The sequence below is a fragment of the Podarcis tiliguerta genome (genome assembly GCF_965153285.1).
Source record: "Podarcis tiliguerta genome assembly, chromosome: 7".
NCBI lineage: Eukaryota > Metazoa > Chordata > Lepidosauria > Squamata > Lacertidae > Podarcis > Podarcis tiliguerta.
In genome coordinates, this window is record NC_139540.1 from 13019756 (window position 1) to 13025755 (window position 6000).

Sequence of the window (6000 nt, forward strand, 5' to 3'; positions counted from 1 at the left end):
GAGTTCTTCGTGCTAATTAAATAGCAACTAGCATGGCAAGCGCAGAACAATCGTTTATTTTTTAAAATGAATTTTAACCTTATGAAAAATAGAGGCCCATTCATTTCTTATTAAATACTGTTCCCACCCTGAAAAGCTCGAAACCTTTTTATTGCGAGGATAGATATAAAGTAGCCAACAGCTGTTGGGGGTTCCGTTATGCCAGATTGCAGTATAAATCTCAGAATGCTAGTAGAAGGTTGCATCGTCTTGTCAAATGGTCCACGAGACACATGGAGTGTGCCTCTGGGGGTGAAGTCACACTGCTGTGTTAGCAGCACCCAAGTGACCTCTCCAGGGCGCAAGCCTAGGCAGTGTGTACGGAGGTCCTGGACTGCCCAGATGACAAGACCCCCATCTCGGCCTCGTTGATGTGGTCCAAAGGAAAGCAGAACAATATGTTTGGCACCAGCCTGGCTGCAGGAGTTGCCAGTAGGAGGTGTACAAGAAGCCATCCAACCATCTTAGGGACTCTACTGGCCATTTGTGTGGGGTTTCCTTCTTAGGTTTATCTTCTCCTGAAGATATCCCACAAGCCAGCTAAGGTTTAGGATCAGAGTTTTCCATCTCCTACATGGTCTATCTACCCACCATTTATTATTATTCTTATGATTTATTGAATTTATATACCGCCCTATATCTGGAGATCTCAGGGTGGTTGACCAATGATCCTCCCTCACGCCTCTACACTGTGGAAGCCACCAACTTGGGCAGCTTCCAAAGGTGGATAACCAAATTAATAGAATAGAAGGTTATTAAAGGCTTTAGCAGCCTTCCCTACCCGTCCCCACTGTTCTAAACTAAAAAGCTTCAACCAATGTCAGCATTCCTCATAAAGGCATTGCTCCAGCCCCTTGACCATTTTTGGTTGCCCGTTTCTGAACCTTTCCCAGCTCTACAATGTTGTTGTAGGTTTTGGCGTGGGGTCCATCCAGATGCTACCCTGGCTCCATTCCAAACCTGAGATCCTGGTGTATGTGGGGAAGAATCTATAGGAGGAAACCAGCCAAATCTGTTTCTTCCTTAAAGTAATGACTTTGGTGGGTCATTAAATACAAGTCCAAAAAAGGTGGCCATAGAGATAAATGAGTGGACCTTTTCCCATCTCACCTCGATGAATGCAATGTCAACTTAGGATGAATAGCTATAAGTCAAGAGGGACTGGGTATGTCAGGGTTGTATGAAAAAGTTTTTGGCTGCTGCTGGAAATTGGAAACAGAGGCATGTCTGTTCTGTGCTGGATCCACAACACAGTGACTTGAAGCTTCCCTGGAGAGCTAATGAGTATTAAGTATAATTGTTTCGTGTACAATGAAATAGAGAATAACTCCGTAATATAAACTGTGAAGCATGGCATGGAAATATCCACTGAATCTAAAGAAGAGCTGAGAAGAGAGCCTAACAGGTTAATGATTAAGTGGGGCTATATCTTCAGGGCTTAGTCATGGGGTGTTTAAATCACATGAAAGATATAGTGTTACAAGTCTAGGCATATGCTAATCGGTAGGCTTCCATCTTGGGTGGAGTGAGTCTTTGTTCTCAAGCTACTGAAGAGAATGGATATACTAATCTCTCCCCAGGAAAACAGCCTTAGGCTAATAGAGGTTGGAATGGAGATGAGACAGAGCTTAGATTTTTAGCTCTAGGTGGAAGATATTCATTATCTAAGATACGGTATTTAACCAATGCTGGGACCAGTATAAGAAGTTGCGCCTGTAACTGAATGTAACTTTATTGTTTCAGGTTGGGTGGTGTTGTTGTTTTGGAGTTTGAGTTCTGGAAGTAAAGCTTTTGGGTCATATTTTTGGACTGGAGAATTTTTATTTCAAAGAAAAGTCTGTTTTTGTTTCCAATTTGCTTCCAAACTTGCCGATCAGTTCAAATCCCCACGATGGGGTGAGCTCCCGTTGCTTGGTCCCTGCTCCTGCCAACCTAACAGTTCAAAAGCACGTCAAAGCGCAAGTAGATAAATAGGTACCACTCCGGCAGGAAGGTAAACGGCATTTCCGTGTGCTGCTCTGGTTTTCCAGAAGCGGCTAAGTCATGCTGGCTACATGACCTGGAAGCTGTATGCCGGCTCCCTCGGCCAAAAAAGCGAGATGACAGCCGCAACCCCAGAGTCGTCCATGACTGGACCTAACCATCAGGGGTCCCTTTACCTTTACCTAATGAGGAAGCAAGATCTGTTGGGGTGTTAATTCTGTAAGACCCTCCATCCTTTACTCAGGATGTAAGTAAGTAAAACTGTATGTCTTCAAGACACTACAGCCTCTGTTGACCTTCATTCCAAGGAAACACATGAACCCCTGGAGTCTCTCACTGCTTGGAGACTGGGGTGCATGTAACATACAATATCCTTTTTGAGGTGAGGCAACCATAACTGCTCCCAGTATTCCAAGTGTGGTCGCTCCATCCATTTGTTGCATCAAATCTAAGGAGGTAAGCCCCTTAGCACAACTGGCAAAACAGGCTGCAACACTCGCAAAAGTTTTATTTTTTAAAAAAATGATATTTATTAAAAATTAAATAATTACAAAGGAAATAGAGAAAAAACAAAGTACAGTAAAAAAGGAGAAAAATAAGAATAGAGAAAGATTTAAAAAAAAATACATAAAACCACACCTCCAGCCCTCTAGTGAAAAAAAACAACAAAATTATTTAAAAAACCTTCCATTTTTCACAATTCTATCCTCCAATGACTTATTTCCTTGACCTCCTCCCACCTCCCTTTTTGTATTCCAGTTAATAATTAAGGCAGCAAATTCTTTCCATCTTTCATTGTTTACTACCACAATTATCTTAATCCATTTAAACCTTATCTTCCCATCAACATCTTAAAAATTATCTATACTTCAATTTAATAAAGAGAAAAAAAGAACCTTAACTCTTATACCCTTAAATCTTAAAATCTAAAGTCCTTATCATATTTCAACTAAAGTCATATAAATTCATTCCACCATCTACCAACATTTCTTAGTTATATAATATTATACTAAATAATGTTTTAACACTCGCAAAAGTTTTAAATTCATCTTGAAAAAAGGAATGTGTCTTTTTAGGGTTAATATGCGAGCTGGTTTTCCCAATGTGCCCACATTCTACAGAGTGGATTTCATTATGGCGTGCTTAAAATCCCCTGGGTTGCCAGGAGCACCCAGACTTTGCTTTTCTATTCCAAAATCTATCCACAGCACGCACGCATAGCCAGACAGCAGCAAATTGTTCCGTCATACAGCTTGGATCCCCTTTTGCACCCTTCAGCCATCCTTTAGGTTTCCCAGTGGTTATCACCGTAGTGCTGTTTTGTAGCTGATTCCTTAGGCAAAGAACTGAGCATTCCAGAGGATTAAGCAGGGATCTCCTTCTGGCAAGCGAGGGCTTGGATTCAGCATCTGAAGCTGACTGTATTTGGTCCTGTGGCCTTATATCTCTGCTAAGCAGCAGCTGAAGATTAAGGCAATAACATTACAGGCCTCTTTGTGCACATGGCCCCTATCAGAGGCTTCCACAATGCAGGGAATTTATGTACTGCTATCATTTTCTTCTCGGTTGTTGTGCTGTGAGGACCAGGGGCTTAGAGAAAAGAGAACTCCAGTGCATCTGAGTCTGCACTGTACGTTTCAGAGCAAACGTAGTAGTTCCAACCCACGTTTGCCTCACTGTTCAGGTATTCAAGGCGTACACAATGAACGTGCATGAATGTGGAGGTTGGCAGGTTCTGCGACACCCACAACAATCCGTGAGTTTTCTTTTGAACATCTGCAGGGAGTCTCTGCTGGTACATGTCTCTTAATGTGCTGGGTGATGCGCAGGTGCTCCCCACAGCCTTGCTAATGAACATGTGGAGGTCAGGGCAGACCCTCCTCACCAATGAGCATTCATTAGATGTATACCTTGAATGCCTGAACTGGACTAGTGAGGTGGACATGGAACAGCATTTGCAGAGGACAGTCAGCATGTAAGATGCATAATGTTTCCTCTCTTTTTTTTAAAGATAATCTTTGTTGATTTTATGATTACATACTATACATATACACATTACTTTACATTTACGTTTATATTTACTCCTAAGAGTTGACTTCCCTTCTTCCTTCTTATGGCTTTTTTATGTTGTCTCTAAGTTTTGCCTTCATCGATTTTGTATATTGTTGTTCTTCTTTCAGCTTTATCCGTACAGTGTCTATATACAGTGGTACCTCAGGTTACATATGCTTCAGGTTACAGACGCTTCAGGTTACAGACCTCGCTAACCCAGAAATAGTACCTCGGGTTAAGAACTTTGCCTCAGGATGAGAACAGAAATCGTGCGGTGGCAATGGGAGGCCCAATTAGCTAAAGTTGTACCTCAGGTTAAGAACAGTTTCAGGTTAAGAACAGATCTCCGGAACGAATGAAGTACTTAACCCGAGGTACCACTGCACAAATAAATCTTTCTGTATATATACATCTTGTTGTTTGTCTATATTCATTTACAGATACAATTAGTTACCTTGATTGTATTTTACATTTTAATTCATATTGTCATTAACATCCAATAAAGTTTCTTTTAATTTCCCATTATGAGGTTTATTTCCATTCTACTGATTTCACTATTTCACCTTATCCTATGTATAACATAAATTTTTCCCATTCTGTTTGAAATGTTTCATCGGCCTGTTGTCGAATTTTCCCCGTTAATCTGGCTATTTCCACATATTCCATGACCTTGTACTGCCACTCTTCTACTGTTGGCAATTGTTGTTTCCACACCTGAGCCAGCAGTAACCTCGCCGCTGTATCTCTTCTTACTCTATGAAGCCCCATATTCTGCCGTCTTCCTTCACAGGGGGGTTCCTCCCTCCCCTTGGTCATTTTGACGGCCTTTTTCTGAACCTTTTCCAGTGCCATGAGATCCTTTTCCAGGTGAGGCAATTATCTATTCCAGCATCATCTAGCCTGACTCTCCCAGGTCTCAGGCAGAAGCCAGTCACTTGGCAGCTGAGCTCTTCCTAGCTGGAGGTGTCAGGGAATGAACCTGTGACCTTCTCTGCAGCCAAAGAATAGCCTCTTCTCAAAACAGCACTGGGTTCTCCTCAGTGCTTCTCGGGTAACAGGGCCTGCTCATGACATTTTGCTGCCTGAGCCAAAGCACAAGATGGCGCCCTCCCCCAAGGTACCTACAGAAGCCAAATGGACTGGAAGTTGAATCTTATTCCAAACTGGTGAAAGGACAATATATTTCACTTCAGTTGAGGGCAGCAGGCTAGTGTAGGTGATACAGGGCAAGCCACAGAGCACTCTCAGGTCTTTCTCCTCCCTACACATCAGCATATGCCGCCTGAGGTAGCTGCCTCACTTTGCCTCATCGTGAGACCAGCTCTGTCAGGTGGTGTTCTGAAATGAGAGGATTATTACTGGGAGACAAAAGCAGCATGCCTATCATTAGTTTGTTTGTTTGTTTGTTTGTTTGTTTGTTTGTTTGTTTGTTTGTTCATACTGTTATTTTCATGGTACAAAAGATAAATTTTGAGAAAACAATTGTTACAACAGTAAACAAGTAATCAGAAGAAGAAGAAGAAGAAGAAGAAGAAGAAGAAGAAGAAGAAGAAGAAGAAGAAGAAGAAGAAGAAGAAGAAGAACAACAACAACAACAACAACAACAACAACAACAACAACAACAACTTATTATTTATATCCCGCCCATCTGGCTGGGTTTCTCCAGCCACTCTGGGCAGCTCCCAACAGAATATTAAAAACACGATAAAACATCAAACATTAAAAAACTTCCCTAAACAGGGCTGCCTTCAGATGTCTCCTAAAAGTCAGAGAGTTGTTTATCTCCTTGACACCTGATGGGAGGGCATTCCACAGAGCAGGCGCCACTAACGAGAAGGCCCTCTGCCTGGTTCCCTGTAGCTTCACTTCTCGCATGGAGGAAACTGCCAGAAGGCCCTCGGAGCTGGATTGCAGTGTCCAGGTTGA